Raw genomic sequence first — 17,355 nt, 5'->3', positions numbered from 1 at the left:
AAATGAAAGTCCCCTAGTAGACATTTTATTACTATGTCTATTATCCATTATTTCTTCAGCACTGTATTAAGAAATCTAAGGAAATACGATATGCAGAGAAATAACCAGGCCAGGGAGAACACAATAAAAGTAGATAAAGTCATTTTTGCCCTCAAGGTGTCTGCTCTTAATCTGACTTTTACTCCTTACTCTTTGGAACTAGAGCAGAACTCTTACTTGAGTTAAAGCATTACCTACTTCAACTATGTGCCTTTTGACCTTGTCTCTCCATTTCATAGAAAATACAACAGTCCCTCAGACGAGAGGGGAGAAAACGGGAACTTAGCTAAGTGTAGACTCGTTAGACATTAAACTAGCTGCCTGGAAACTAGATCTCTGTTGTCTTTCCATATGCTCTGTCTACTAAGTGTAAGATTGGAAGGAATCAGAGGCAGTGAATGCCCACAGTTCAACATGTCCAGATAGAATATATTGGAGACCAGGCAGGATAAGGCTGAAAAACACACATACATTCATCCTATGACACCACGAACTCCATTCTTGGCCAACTCAAAATTTAAAAAAAAAAAAAGTCCAGGAATATCAAAGTCAACTTGTGCCTTAGAATTTTTATCACTGCGATAAAACACTGTGAGCCGAAACAATTTGAGATGCCAAGTATTTATTTCACCTTACAGATTGTAGTCTATCATCTAGGGAATTTAGGGAAGAAGTCAGGCAGGAATCTGGAGGCAGGAACTGATGCAGCAGCCATGGAGGAGTGCTGCTTACTGACTTGTTCTTCATGGCTTGTTCAGTATAAGAAAAAACACACTGGGCCACCTGCCCATGGCGTGGTACTTCCCACAGTGACCCATGCCTTCCTATGTCAATCTTCAATCAAGAAAATGCATTATTTTGCACAAACCAATCTATTGGGAATATTTTCTCCCCTGAGGTTCTCTCTTCCAAAATGACTCTAGCTTGTTGACATGAAACTAGCCAGCAGAATTGGTCCCTTGTCAATTTTGCACACAAACATATCACTACTAAACTAGACCTTTTCTTTTTTGTTGTTTTCAAGATAATGTATTATTAAATATCACAAAATAAGACATATTATAAAATTGAAAGTCCAGTCTTTAGAATTTCAACTTAAAAGTTCAGTCTTTTCAAAATATCCAAAGTCTCTAAATATCCTAGTCTCTCTAAAAGTCCAAAATCTCATTCAAAGTTCAAATTCTCTTAACTTTGGGCTCCTGTAAAATGAACAGGTAAAAAGTATTGGTTAAATACTTTCTTATTTCAGTAGGGAAGAGCCAGTGTATGGTCACAATAAAATTAAAGAAAAACCAAAATCTACCAGCATGAAGATCAATGTCAGACTTCTCCGATTCATTCATGATTTTCTGGGCTCCTCCAAAGGACTTGGGGCCAATTCCCTGGCCCCACCCTCCTCAGCACACACAGTCAGGCCAGCTCCACCCCATTTGTGTTGCAGGGCTAGGAGTAGTATCGTTGTATTAGTTTCTCCATAATGCTTGGGTTTCCAATGTAATCAGGCTCCACGTTCAACAGTAGTCTTTCCTGGACTCTCTCTAGGGCCTCAAACCCTGCCACATGATGCAAAGCCACGGTCTCTCTCCACAGCCCTTTAATCCTAGCTCTTTTACTGTAACTGAGGCTGCATATTACCCAATGGTCTGTCCCAGCCTCTCTCAATGAAACCTTCATGCCTTCAACACCAGCACCACCTGGGTGACTCTTAAACTACCAGCTTTGCCTACCAATACAGGGTACAGCTTTTCTGACCTTTGGCTCACAGTCTCCATGTGCTGGCTCTGAGGAAGCACGTCCCAGATTTCACCTCTTTGATGCTGGTCTCTTCTTAATCTCTAGTCTGATTCTCTAGTCCCTGCTGAATAGGATCCATTGTCTCTACCAAGAAAAAGATTTACTTCAGTAGCGCTAGGGTCTTCTCTATCACAGCTGATTCTTCAGCTCTGACCGACCAGCCACCACAGATTAACACAAAACATCACACAAATGCTCCAGGAGAATTACAGGAACTCTAAAAATTTTCTTCTGAAGCTTCCTAAGCCAGCGCTGTCTGTAGCACTCTCAGCAATCTTATCTTCCAAACTTCCACAGAAATAATAGTATACTGAGCTCTGAGAACCCAATTGCTTGTCCAGTCCAGTGCTCCAAAATCCTTCCAGAATCCTGCCCAAAACATGGTCAGGCATATTAGAAAAACACTATCATCTCCGCTACCACCTTTTTTGTGTTGGTTAGGCTTTCTATTGTAGTAATAAAACACCTTGGGGAGGAAAAGGTTTATCTTATCTTACAGCTTGTAGTTCAGCAGCCTGGTGAGTAAAGGCAGGAACTCTGGGCAGGAACTGATGTAGAGACCATTAGGAGTGTCGCTTATTAACTTGTTCCATATAGTTTGTCCAGCTTGATTTCTTAAAACATCAAGCACCAACGTGGTGGTATAGACCACTGTGAGCGGTGCCCTGCCACGTCAGTCTTCAACCAAAACCAAACACACAAGAAGAAGAGCAAAACAACAAACAAACAAACAAAAACCAGCAGGCTTCTCGTCTGGGGTTTTCCTTCCAAAATGATTCTAACTTGTGTCACGTTGACCTAAACTAGCCAGCGTGCCTTGGTGACTGAAAGGCTACTGAGAAAAGCAGCAGGGACTGAAGAACGGGGACTGTGGGGCTCTTGTCCGTGGGTGCCCGGGCCATCTAGAAGCCATAAAGATCTAGCAGCTTTTGAGAAGTCTGGGAGCCTGCGTGGCGTTCACTTAAAGCTTTACAAAATGGAACTTCCTGAAGAAAGTTTACTGTCATGGTGAGAAGCCCAGTGGGAGACGGTGTGACAAGAAGAGCTGGAGGAGCTGGTTGTCGGGAGGTTCTGTCCTGGGGTAACTTATTGCCATCATCTGTTTCCAAACCTCATTTGTGTCTTCAGCTGCCAAGGAAGGCTTTGCATCTAACCACAGGAGGTTTACATCTGGACACCAGATTTCTTCATTTTTTTATATACATCTATCATGTCCTCTGAGAAAGGACATGATTTTACATACCAATCCCATTTCCTCTACCTGTTCCCTCTACCTTCCCCCTTCCTCCCTCCCATCCACTTCTCAGAGGGCATAAGAACTTCCTTGGGGAGTCAATTATTGTGGGATATTTTACTCTCTTGGCCGTTTGAGGGGGTCCACTATTCAGTTCCTAAATAAATCACACATGGAAGCTTATTCTTAATTATGAATGCCCAGCCTTAGCTTGGTTTGTTTCTTTTCTTCACTTGAATTATCCCAACTACCTTTTGCCTGGGTGCTTCTATCTTTTTTGTTCCTTTCCTTCTTCCTCCATGGCTGGCTTGCATGTCCTCCTCTCCTTGTTCTCTCATTGCTTCCCATGCTCTCTCCTCTCAGATTGTCATCTTCTCTTTATACTCCCTGCCTACAAGCCCTGCTTTTCCTTGCTCTTATTTTGCTATTGGCTGTTTATCTCTTTATGAGTACCATCAGGTGTTTTAGACAGGCACAATCACACAGTTTCACAGAGATAAAAAAAAAAATTCAGCATAAGCAAAAATAGTATTTCCCAACAGTCAGCGAAGTCTGGCATACCAACCTGAGGCAGGTCCAAGCTCCCCACTCTACCACCACCAACCCGGTATCAAGGCTGAGCAAGGTATTCCACCACAGGAGATGGGCTCCATAAGCCAGTTCATGCACCAGGGATAAATCCTGGTCCTACTGCCAGCCCCGGCCCCAACAGATCAAACCACACAACTGTCACCCACATTCAGAGGGTCTTGTTTGGTTCCACGCAAGATCCACACAGCTGTCACTCCATAGTTTGTGTGGAGGTCCAGGAATGTGAGGCTGTTTCCACATTGACCAGAGTTGGAACTTACTTCTATTCTTCAAGGTTTTTTCTTTCTACCTCAAGCAAAGATGCCACCGAGACTCAGACCAGAGAGTTCTGCTCTCTCAGGGTTATTGTCTACAGGTGTGACTAAAAGTCAGACCTTGTATTTCAGGCTTAGAGAAGCAGATATGTTTCTACCACAAACAAAAGTCTAAGGATCCCACTAAGGGTCCGTTTCCTTTATGGAGACAACACTAGATTACACCCAGGGAGTGGTTTGCCTACAAAATGTTTTGGTCTAGGGTATGAGCATGACTTGTTTTGTTCTAGCAACAGAATGTTGAACTATGGATGTAGCCTGAGACCTTTAATTGGTATGTTCATTTCCTTGTATCATGTTAATGCAGTTTTTTTGTTTGACTCTTACCCTTTGGGGTCAGGGATATTTTAAGCAATTGGATATTAAACACAGGTGAATTTCACTGGAACTCCCTCCTGATACTATCCTCTATGTTTCTGCCTTATTATTTTTAAGCGCATCTTTGTATTCTTTACTATAGTCCTAAATCCCAACATCCCTACCCTGGCAAGAGGTATTTTTGTCGAGGTTGGTCCCTGACAAGTTCACGATCTCCCACTAGCTTGGGTCAGCTGTCTCTGAAGACAGTATTTTAAATACACTCTAAAGAATACTGCACATACAAGGACATCAGGTGATCTGACAGCCATGTGTGTTATTTCAATTTTGATTTTTTTCTATCCATTCAATGAGCAATTACCAAGTATTTACTTGAGCAGCCTGCCCTCAAATCCTCAGGGATAACAGACCCTAACAGGAAATGGGGATGCTGAACTTCTGCACTCTGAGGAAGCTGCCCAAGAAGGGATTAATTACACATGTCAAGAGTTCCTGCGTGATAAATTAAATCCTTCCTTGACTCATAAGCAGGTTCCCCAGTGAGTTTTGGTGGTACCAGAAATTTTATTTTGAAGTGGACTGGGCATTTGGTATGAACTGTGATCCAGAAGAGAATAAAAGTCACTTCACATCTAGAAATAGGTAAATTAGAAAGAAATTAATCAAATTATGAAGTCAAAACATAATTTATAATAGCATTGATTGCCATTACCATACAACTGGTAAAGAAAAGAAATGCCAGAGAGTTTGGGTCTCGTCCAATAATACTAGCTAAATCTCACACCCACTGTTCTTTCTCCTACACTAGAATATAAGGAGCAATGCTAGCCAGAAGCCTGTCTGTGTACCATGCCACCAAAAGGGAAAATTAAATGGTAACATATTCATGTTTTAAATTATTGAAATGAACATTCCACACAGGAAACTGGCACAGTTTCAGTAAGCCTCAGTCAGGCTGGGAGGTAGGAGGATTAGGATTCCATTGTTAGCTTTAGTCTCATGCCATAGAGTCCCAGTTTGGGATTATGAGATGCTGTCTCAAGAAAAATTTACATTTGAAAGTGACTGTCGACCGAATCAGAATATGCTTACTTATTTTATTTAAGATTTGTTTTCCTGTTGGAATTGTTCTTTCTCCAAGCAGCGGACGCCTTTCCTTTCACCCCGACGAGTGCTTCCTGAGGTAATCCCCGCACTGACTGAGCTTCTGGATACTACCTATCGCTTCCCTCAGAACTTGGGCGAGCCCTAGGTGGCCTTGTACCTCAGGGCTGCTTTTGTCATTACAGTACATTTACAACACACGATGACGGACATTCAGTAGTCTTGGACGTCGGGTAAACTTGGGGAAGTCCCAGTTGAGACAGTTACTACATGTGTACCGAGAAAAGGAGTTTGTTGGGGTTAGAGCAGCCTGGGCAACAGGCTACACGGCACAGCTGCTTCTCAGCTGCATTCAAAACCCCATGGCACTGATACGCTCACTATTATGTTAACTCAGTTTGCACAGATACAATCCCTGCCTAAACCATCACCACAGTGAGCTGTCATCTCCTCTTTATTCTTACACTAATTGTGTGGCTAGCTGGATTCTGATTCCCACATACCTTACAATCTCCTATCACTATGGTATAAACCACGTACTAAGACCACAACTGCCATTCCTATAGCAGTGTTAAAATGAAACCTCAGCTTTTGCAATGTAGTAAAGAATCAGTCTTATTTTTCCTCAGTTGAACACAAGAAACATTCACAAACTCTATGGATTGTTTCAATTAAAGATCTATCACCCAAACCTTTACCACAATGTCTACTAGATACTGAGTGTAAAATTATGATTACATATAATTTTATTATGTTATTTTGAGTATTGAACAATCCCTAAATCTAGTTCCTGCTCCTTATATTCCTAGTTTCCCTGAGCCCTGTGCAACTTAGCAACCATGTCTAGTTTTCCTTAGGCTACTGTACTTAGTCTTACGTCTTACTTCACTTTACACATACTTATTTGCAGAACTTCCAGAACCCCCAACGGTCATTTATCTCAATTAAGGCATGCACCTGCACATTCAGGAGCACGTAGCAATTCCAGTGCCCTGGTAGACGACTCACAGAACACAGAGCGGGCCTGGAGTGATCTGAATGCATTCAAGCCACATAGTTCTAAACCCTAAATTAGGGCCCACAACAAATTGACTCATTCTTTTTAAAACTTGCCATTTAATTTTTGAGAGTACAGTTACATCATTTCCCCCTACTTTCTCTCCTTCCAATGCTTGCGTGTCTTTCACTGTCCTTGCTTTCTTCCAAATTCATGGCTTTTAAACAATTAATTGTTGGTGGGTATGTGTACTTATACATAAATACATAATGCAACATGTTTTTGTCCATATGACATGCATGTTTGATCTCAGGACTGACAATTTGGTTTTGGATAACCAATTTTTGTTCTCTTCTATGGGAAAGATATTTCTCTAAGCCTCAGAATTCCCAGGTTTTCTAGAGTTGTGGTTTCCTAGGCTTTCTCCTGTCCAAATTAGCATGTCTATTGGTATTATCAAGAAGCTACACCTTATTTTAAGTTTGAATTACACAAAAGCTTTGGGATATTCTGTCAATCAATTCTTAAATCACTCACCTCCACACTTTAAATGTTCTGTACTTTTTTAGCTGACTGAACTCAGAACCTGAAGTTCCTAAAGTCACTCTGAAAAATGTTGAGAAGTGATACCCTCAATATATGTGATTCTTTGATCAGGATTACAGTAAAATATCTGAATCAGTTTAGCATTTCCCCAAAACTGCTTGAATTCTGCAAGAAATGGGACATCCTTTAATCAATTTTATGCCTCTCTCTGACAGGATGCTTGATCGGGATCATTGATCATACGGTGTCAAGTGTTCTTCCAAATCCAAGCTCTACTGACAAGGAAGAATTTGAAATTAAATGCAGAGTAGTTCACTTGTTCCTCCTGGAGGACATGTTTTTATAACTGTGTTTCTCGTGCCCCAATTAAGTTATCAATCTAGGATTACAGGCAGAGAATTAAAAAACACAATTTAAACCCAAAGGTATGCAAAGTGATGAAAACAACTATCTAATGTACATTCTCACATGTCTTTCCCCCTCACAGATAAGTTTCAAATTAAAGAGTTAAAAGCTAGGGAATTATTTACCTACAGCACTAAGCAAGATCATATTAAAGCTCAGCTAACTTATGAGCTAGTGTCCACACAGAAAAGATTCAAGGCTATATTGATCATTGGGGATCACCTACACTGAACTTGACACAAACCCACTCAGTTATTGAGGCACACAGTGCACTTGTATTTATACCAATAGAATTAATTTGCTACAGCATATTTTTTCCCTAATTGCATGATGACATGGCACACCAATGAATGGATTCTGGCCATGAGATATCGTTACATCTGTGGCACCCACCTAATTAAGACACAATCATAGTACTCTGGTCAACGTCAGAGGGTAAAGCTAGCGGTTTGAATGAGAACGGCTCCCACAGGTCCACGGTTAAACGTTTGTACCCCCGTTTGGGGAACTTCTTGGGAAATATTAGGAGGTGTGGCCTTGTCTGAGGTGTGTCACTGGGTGAGCTTTGATGTCTCAAAAGCCCACGCCAGGCCTAATCTCCCTTCCCGCTGCCTGGCTAGCAGTATAAGAAGCTGTCAGCTACTGCTCCAGCACCATCCTTCCTGCCACAATCATGGACTACCCCTGCGAAACTGTTACCAAGCCCCCATGAAAGGCTTTTTTTTTTTTTTTTTTTATAAATTGTCTTGGTCATGGTGCCTACTCACAGCAATAGAACAGTAACTAAACAGGTAAGATTCAGAATAGTCTTAGATAATTTTCTTTTTTTAATAAATGTTTATACTACCTCTTGAATATGTAGAATATTTTTTGTTTACCCGTTATAGTCTATAAAAAGAGAATTTGTTCTAATCTAGCCTTCAGTGACTCTGTGATTTGATTTGGAAATGGATGGAGCTTTATAATAGTAATCAAATTAAAATAAGATCATTAGGTTGAGTCCCAATTAAGTATTACTGGTGTCTTTAGACAAAAAATTTGAGATACTATCACACTAAGAGCAGATGATGGAGACACAGAGGAAATGCAGGCCAATGGGAGGAGCCTGGCTACACATCATAGAACAAACAATGTGGACTGCGAGGAACCACACCATGGAGTTACTTCTTGTGAACCCCGACCCCTGCTACCCCAACTCTAGCTCTTTCCTTACCTCTTCCAAGATATGACCTCCTTTTGGACAAATTGGGCTAGCACTATACATAAAAAAATCAAACAATAATAAAAAATACTTAAATGTAAGAGTAAATATTAAAAACAAACAAAAGAGTAAATAGCTCAAACCTTGAACACACACAGCTGACTGTACTTAAACCTGTAAAAGCTCTTCTCCAAAAATCCATATAAGCTGGACACGTAGGTGCATGGAAAACCAGGCTCTCTTCATAATCAGTTCATGTCTGAGCCACACTTCAGACATGTTAGTTTAGTCACAAAGTTTTAGCAAGCGTAACTAACCTATCCCAAGGTTTACTCTGAGGATTTTAAAATTAGAAATGTATTGTACATGCCTTCAGATAAATGTAACAACAATTCTATTTTTAAAAATAGACTATTTGGAAATAAGTTTGGGGTTGTAAGTCAAAGATAAGTGGAACAAAGGCTTGTATTTGTCTAAATAAAATAAAAAAAAACCTGGCATATTTCAGCAATTATCTACAATTTATGTCATCTATTTTGTGATCAATATGTGTCTCCTGGCTCAATTCCATTTTCTCTACCTATCCCTCACAATTACTAGTAATTAACAGGATAGTCGAGATGGGAAAGGACAGAGATTAGAGCAAGGAAAGAGATATCTTGTGGCTAGTGAGAAACCTGGCACTAGAGAAATTCCCAAGAATCCACGAAGATGACTCCGGCTAAGACCCTAAGCAGCAGTGGAGAGGGTGCCTGAACTGGCCTTGCCCTGTAGTCAGATTGATGACTATATTAAATGTCACCATAGAACCTTCATCCAGCAACTAACAGTGACAGGGGCAGAGACCCACAACGGAACACTGGGCTGAGCTCCTAAAGTCCAGTTGAAGAGTGGGAGGAGTGAGAATATGAGCAAAGAGGTCAAGACCATGATGGGTACACCCACTGAGACAGTTTACCCAAGCTAATGGGACCTCACCAAATTCCAGGAAGGAACCAGCATAGGACCAAACTAGACTCTCTGAATGTGGGTGATAGTTGTATGACTGAGGCAGACTGTGGGGCCACTGGCAGTGACATCAGAATTTGACCCTGCTGCTTGTACTGGCTTTTTAGAACCCATTCTCTTTGGTTGGATACCTTGCTCAGACTGGATATAGTGAAGAGGGCCTTGGACCTTGCCCTTAGCAATGCACCTTACCCTCTCTGAGGAGTGGATGGGGGTGGGGTGGGAAGGAAGGTGGAAGGAATGGGAAGAGGGGAGGGAGTGGGAACTGGGATTGGTATGTAAAATGAAAAACTAAAATAAGCAATTTTTAAATACTAAAATAAGCAATTATTGATAATTTAACTGTCATGAGGCAAATTTCTCTAACAAATTCTTATCTTCATGTTCCTCTTATCTCAAACACTGTTCGTATGATCTTCTTTATTTCAAATAAGGCAGAATAAGGTAGATTGCACTGTGAGGGAAAAATGAGCAATTTAATGAAAGATTACACTTCCATAAATGTATCCAACAATATAAGGTCTCCCAGAAGGTTCATCTCCATGGAGTGGGTCGACATCCAGGTCACCGAGTCTTGTTGAAAGTTCTTCTTCTGCTGCATTTCATTATGCCTGTCCTGGAGATCTGCTAACGGGCTTCACAACCATCAGTCTTAACTAGATTTCCTTCAATCCAGACTCCTTAGCTCTCGAGGATATCATGACACCATCTCACTTCTCAAGGTGCAGCATTATCACATGACTTCTTATTCTCAGTGGATAGGATGTTCGATGCCAAACCAGTACTTCTTTTTGTTCCTTGTAAAATATAAACATGCATGACAGAACAATGTTAAAGAGCTGGTGATGTCAACCCTACCTTTAGTTGTTGCCACACTACTAGTGTTACTAGCCACTCCAGCCTTAAGAGATACACAAGTAGAAGCACTAAAACTCCATGATTCCAGTCAGACCTATGGTCCCCAGACACCTGAATGCAATGGTCTAGTGTGCCACTTGAATGGGTGCACACTGTAAACCACCATTTATCTCTGTTTCCTGGCCAAGGTCAAGGCCTGTCTATTCTTCCCCTCTCAGCATGAAACTGGATCCTACCAGTTCAGGACAAAAACACGTTGGAGCTCCCCTGACATATAGTCCAAACATTCAATATTGATTGAATAATCAATGGGGTAAAACAGATGTTCAAACTATCCATAATACTTTTCTGCCAACAGTACCTGGCCTAGATCGTAGTCATTTTTCAACCTTGTTAAATGCATTCATAAATTCTAAATAACTATATTTCAAACATATCATCCCTGTTCTAATCTGTATAGAAAACACCAAGTGGTCCTTGTAAATATAAATCAGATTACATACTCAAAGCTTTTCACTAGTATGCTTCTCTCGGAGTCGCTCAAACCCAGTGTCCGGTACGCTTTGTCATCAAGGTCCATCTATTGTCTCTATGTTTTTCTTCACAAATAATGACTATCTTTCTTCACATATGACTCTCATGTTATTTTCTGAATAAACCAGCTTCATGGACTCCTTGTCAGAATCTAGTCAGACAGATCCCATGTAACTCAATTGACTCAGTCATCATCCTGTGGCTTTTTTATCATTAGTGTAGATTATCTTCCTCTACTTAATGTACTTTTGTAACAAACACCATCCACGGGAACTCTCCTCCCCATGGAATACTGTTCCTTCCCTGACAGATTTTCACTCAATAATTTGTTGCTATATTTATTTCACTATCTGTGCTAGAGTGTCAACCATATGATGCTGAAGGCAAAAGTTTTGAAATGTATGATTACTACACAGCAAGTTGTGCTCCTAGAACTAGGAGATGAAACAGGAGAAAGCTGGGCCAGAGACCATGGTAATAAAGATGAAAAGCATATTTTGAAATGTTATTTTGGCCAAGATTTGTCTACTTGAACTCATTTTTTCAAGTTATAAACAAAAGTTGGAAAAGAGCCTGCAAATCATGACTACATTGTACTAGTATTTAAGAGTTTACTCCATTTCTCAGTATTTATTTTGGAGGAGGATTTCAAGTATTATAAAAAGAAAATGATCCGGGCGGTGGTGGCGCACGCCTTTAATCCCAGCACTCGGGAGGCAGAGGCAGGCGGATCTCTGTGAGTTCGAGGCCAGCCTGGTCTACAAGAGCTAGTTCCAGTACAGGAACCAAAAGGTACAGAGAAACCCTGTCTTGAAAAATCCAAAACAAAACAAAACAAAAAACAAACAAAAAAAAACAAAAGAAAATGAGTTTAGGGAAAATATTTTATGACTTGAGTAGCACTTCAATAACTCTATTTTCACCTATATCATTTTACAAATTGCTAATTGGAAAAGCATTTGCTATTATTTGTCATTCTATATGTGACTGTCAAACAAGCACATCCCTAGACTCTATACTAATGGGCAAGTTTGGTATGACTAGCAGAAATAGACTTCGTTCATGCAGAACAACCAGCCAATAGCTTGCTGGTAAGACCTTGCAACCCCACACTCCCAGCTTTTGTTAACAAGCTCCATTCTCCCAGCAAGATGTGGCTGGCCAAGTCAGTCACAGAACAGTTGCAGAGTGGGTGGATTTAACTTTGGGCTTTATAATAGCTTCATTTTCTTCATCACTGAGTAGCTTGGTAGCACTGATTTCTTTCTTCAAGATGATGCATAAATACAGTGTAAAAGGGAAAACTTCACCCACGTCTTATTGTTTTCCACCTTATATAGAAAAATATTTCTAAATTATGATAGCAAATTCCCTCACAGATCACACACCAGAGAGGAATCATTTCAGGTTCTGTCTTATCAGATCTTACAGATTTAAGGTTTTTGGAACTCTAGGAGCAATTCAAGAAACTACCTGCAGTCAAACCAGCCTCTCTGAGCCAGCCTTTATTATGGAGTTATCTCAAGAGCTTTTGCTTGTATGTGTGTGTGTACACTCACCTTTAAGAAAGGGTCTCACTGTCCTTTATTTATGGCTAGAATCCACTTATGAGTGAATACATACCATATTCATCTTTTTTTGGGTCTGGGTTACCTCACTCAGGATAGTGTTTTCTATTTCCATCCATTTAGATGCAAAATTCAAGATGTCATTGTTTTTTGTTTTACTGCTGAGTAATACTCTAATGCGTACATATTCCACACTTTCTTTATCCATTCTTCCACTGAGGGGCATCTAGGTTGTTTCCATGTTCTGGCTATTACAAATAATGCTGCTATGAAGATAGTGGAACAAATGCTTTTGTAGTATGATAGAGCATCTCTTGGGTATATTCCCAAGAGTGGTATTGCTGGGTGCAGGGTTAAGTTGATCCGGAATTTCCTAAGAAACCGCCACACTGATTTCCAAAGTGGCTGCACAAGTTTGCATTCCCACCAGCAATGGATAAGTGTCCCCCTTATTCCACATCCTCTCCAGCAAAGGCTATCACTGGTGTTTTTGATTCTAGCCATTCTGACAGGTGTAAGATGGTATCTCAAAGTTGTTTTGATTTGCATTTCCCTAATCGCTAAGGAGGTTGAGCATGACCTTAAGTGTCTTTTGGCCATTTGACCTTCTTCTGTTGAGAATTCTCTGTTCAGTTCAGTGCCCCACTTTTTAATTTGGTTAATTAGCATTTTAAGGTCTAGTTTCTTGAGTTCTTTATATATTTTGGAGATCAGACTTTTGTCTGTTGCAGGGTTGGTGAAGATCTTCTTCAATTCAGTAGGTTGCCTTTTTGTCTTAATGACAGTGAGGACATTGAGCCTATAATCCGTGATCCTAGAGAAGCTAAATGAAAAGGTGAACCCAAAGAAAAACATATAGTTATCCTCCTGGATATTGGAAGGAGACAAGATTGCCAGGCAAAAATTGGAAACTTGGGGGTGGGGATGGGGTGGGGATAAGGGGAGATGGGGAGAAAAAAGTGAGAAGGGGGGGATGGGGAGAGCTTGGGGGAATGGGACAGTTGGGATGGAGGAAGGGTGGATATGGGAGCAGGGAAGTACATATCTTAATTAAGGGAGTCATTTTAGGGTTGGCAAGAGACTTGACTCTAGAGGTGTACCCAGGTGTCCATGGAGATGTCCCCAGGTAGATCCTTGGGCAACTGAGGAGAGGGAGCCTGAAATGGCTCTATCCTATAGCCACACTGATGAATATCTTGCATATCACCATAGAAATCTCATCTGGCGATGGATGAAGCTAGAGACAGAGACCCACACTGGAGCACTGGATTGAGCTCCCAAGGTCCCAATGAGGAGCAGAAGGAGGGAGAAGATGAGCAAGGAAGTCAGGACTGCGATGAGTATGCCCACCTACTGAGACGGTGGGACTGATCTAATGGGAGCTCACCAAAGCAAGCTGGACTGGGACTGATGGAGCATGTGATCAAACTGGACTCTCTGAACGTTTCGGACAAGGAGGGCTGACTGAGAAGCCAAGGATAATGGCACTGGGTTTTGATTCTACTGCATGTACTGGCTTTGTGGGAGCCTAGTCTGTTTGGATGTTCACCTTCCTAGACCTGGATGGAGGGGAGAGGACCTTGGACTTCCCACAGGGCAGGGAACCCTGACTGCTCTTTGGACTGGAGAGGGAAGGGGAGGGGGATGGGGGAGGTGGATGGAAGGAGGGGAGGAGGTGGAAATTTTTAAGTAAAAATAAATAAAGAAAAAAAAAAGAAAGGGTGTCACTGTGTGCCCCAGGCTAACCTGGTACTTACTACACAGCTCAGGGAAACCTTAAACTAATAGTGAGTTTAGCCTTCCAAGGATAAATTAAGATTATGGGTATACACCATCACATCTCTTGTTTTTCAAAAAGAGAAGTCAAGGCACACTCAAGAGTGAGCACTTGTTTCTTCTAACACAAATGATGAGTGTTGAGGTCAATGTGAGAAGAAAATTAGATACTTTACAAAACAGGATACCATGAGACCTTTGGGAAAGGCATCGAAGTCCTCTTAGCCAGCTCACTAAATTATACAACGGCCAAATAATCAGCTTTACAACAGCATCCTCTTTCTCTGTAGTCAATTTACACAGGGAGCTGGACTTAGAATTTTGCATCCAAATTTGGTCATCATTACTCACCCAGTCATTTTCAAGAGATTACTCAATACCTGAGTGCCAGTTTAGCTAGCTTTAATGTAAACTACATTACATTAAAGTTTCTGACTTAGTAGTAGATAAAAATGAATGCCATGTACTGGGTACAATATTTCCTAGAAATAGGTGTCTGAGAAAGCTACTGTACACATTAGTGACACTAAAGGTTCCCAATATAACTTGTGTTAAAATCAAAACAGCACGCAGCCGAGGTTCATGCTACTTTATGGATCAGTGTCTTAGGATAAGAAGGAACAGGAAGCTACCTGGCAGCTTCTGCATGAGCATGGATGTTTACTTTACAAATCACCATGACCTTAACCCCAAGTCTTCCAGCATCTGTGTCACCATTTCCAAGTACCTTTTACCAAAGGACTAGTTATTTTCCTTATTTGTAAGAATGCCATTTTTGCCATTAATTTACCCAAAAGCTTAATTGCAAATGAAAAACAAGAAAACATGTATTATTTTATTGGTTGCACAACTGAAAGTCTCGAGTTCGTCATAACAGGACACCAAGAAGCTGCACAGCAACTCAACTAGTGAGTAAGCAGGAAATACTATGCTTAAAAGATGAAGAAACCCCCGCACAGGGCTTCCTCTATGAACACTTAGAAAACGCAGACTTTGGGGTATTCCTATCAGAACTTACAAATCACAGCCAGGATACAAATGCTTTTCATAGAGTTTTTGGAAATTATACCTGTGCAATCATTCCTTTCACATCTTTGAGTAGGCTAACCAAAGATGGACTCGAAAACTATGCTATCCAGTATTGCTGGTGCTTACGTGCCCTTCACATTCTGATTCTACATAGGTGCACCATCTCACACATCCCCCCAGATGACTTAGGATAGGTGTGATTTCTTCCTGCCAATGTCCCGGAAACACGTTGTGATATGTGAAACTAACCCTGAAGCAGTATTATAATTGTGCTAAAGGTATTTACATGTCACAGGTAGCTTTATGTGTGTATGAAAGTAAAGAATAATGTGTAGAACTATTTTCAGAACCTTGACCATCAGGGAGGCTGTTGGTACCAAAGCGGATAACGACATAATTTCAACAACATGTGCTACGATGCAGAAGGGTCTGAAGGGCTGCAGAGCTGATTCAGTGGCTAAGAGCTCTTGGTGCTTTTGTAGAGAACCAAAGTTTTGTTCCCAGCACCCAGTCAGGTGGCTCACTAATGTTCTTTAATTCCAGATCTAAAGAATGCTGCACATTCTTCTAGCCTTTACAGATACCTACAACTGATGTGCACAGACCCAGAGACAGATGCATGCACAGTCACACACATACACACACAAACACGCTAACACACACACAAATCAAAAAACATGTTTTAAAAAGATGGAATTCAATGTTCAAGGTTCTTTATCTAAAATCCTGCTTCATTGAATCATACTAAATTAGATTAAGTTTTGCAACAATAGGACCACCAATGCTCTGAAGGTATGAAAGGGTCCCAGATCAGATACCTCTTATTACTGCAAAGGACTACCTTTGAGAGTTACACACACATTTTTTTCTGTTAAAAAAATAATAATCTTTAAACTATTTGTCTGCACCTAAATCATAGACCTTTCTGATTCTAAACAACAGAAGCACGGAATATCAAGGACAAACATCCCTTGAGGAGTCTAACGAATCAGAAAGCAGCTGGCTTCATACTGAGAAGTGCAGATGTGGGGAGATGACCTCCATCTGGAGGTTCAGCAGGGCCTCTCCCCAACAGAGCCCCATCTACATGCTTGTCTGCTGCATTTCCCACTAACTTCCCATAGCAAACTTGAACACCAAGGTCAAGCAAAGACAAGCAGTATCACTGACCCCATCCAAGTCCTCTTTTGTCAGCCAAGACAAGTAATTTCTAGAAAAGGAAAAAAGGCAGCTTGACAGCAGCAACCTGAGGTTGTGCTGGGCTGGGGCTAGAATGACATCTTATTTAGGAGATAGGAGATTCTATGCTGGTCCCTGCTGTTAGCTTTTATTATTCTATCATAGTTTCTCTTTAGATACAAGAACCAGTGTCTTCAGCAGAGTGAGAAGGCCAACAAGACCCTGCCTAGAGATAAATTCTGTCAAATAAGACAAGGCCATTGCCAGGTTTCAATTTGCCATATGATATTAACATCACTGTCTTTTCTGCAGCAATCCAGAAGGTGCACAGTTCTCAGCTCTTCTCCTAGATGCATCTACATCTCACTGTTCATCACTCTTCCAAAGGTACGATGATTCAATCAACCATCACCTTTTTGCCTCATCTTACACTTATTCACAGAGCAGCTTTAAAATCTTTTAAATTACATACACCCAATAGTCTTGTTCAAAATTCTTGGTAGCTTAATTCAGAATAAATCCTAAACTACCAACTACAGTCCACAAAGCGCCCATAAGACCTGGCTCCTTCAGGCTCCTTACTTCCTTACTCTGTTCTCACTCTCGGCTTTCTGGCCATTCTGCAAAGATACAAAGCTCTCAATTATCTCAATGCTATTACTTTCAGGTTTCCTCCACCTTTCTGGAAGCTATCCTAGCACCAACTGCTTAAGTTTCTACCACATTTTGCCCTGGTCTATTTTCAAATATTACTGTACCTGTGCTATGCACCTACCTAATTCAAGTCTTAAGAGTTGGCTAGCTACACACACACACACACAGAGAGAGAGAGAGAGAGAGAGAGAGAGAGAGAGAGAGAG

The 17,355-nt window shown here is 41.0% G+C and overlaps 1 protein-coding gene across 1 annotated transcript in view; it reads right to left on the bottom strand.

Annotated features, from left to right (window-relative positions):
• Positions 1 to 10,006: 10,006 nt before the first annotated feature.
• The window catches only part of Zwint (ZW10 interacting kinetochore protein), a 21,603-nt gene continuing 14,254 nt past the window's right edge, over positions 10,007 to 17,355 (bottom strand). The window contains exon 8 of the mRNA XM_005360168.3: positions 10,007 to 10,348. The gene's annotated coding sequence lies outside the window, so the exon portion shown is untranslated. The remainder of the gene's footprint in view (positions 10,349 to 17,355) is intronic.

This window comes from Microtus ochrogaster, linkage group LG2 (assembly GCF_000317375.1).
Source record: "Microtus ochrogaster isolate Prairie Vole_2 linkage group LG2, MicOch1.0, whole genome shotgun sequence".
Taxonomy (NCBI): Eukaryota; Metazoa; Chordata; class Mammalia; order Rodentia; family Cricetidae; genus Microtus; species Microtus ochrogaster.
This window is presented reverse-complemented; position numbering and strand designations above follow the sequence as displayed.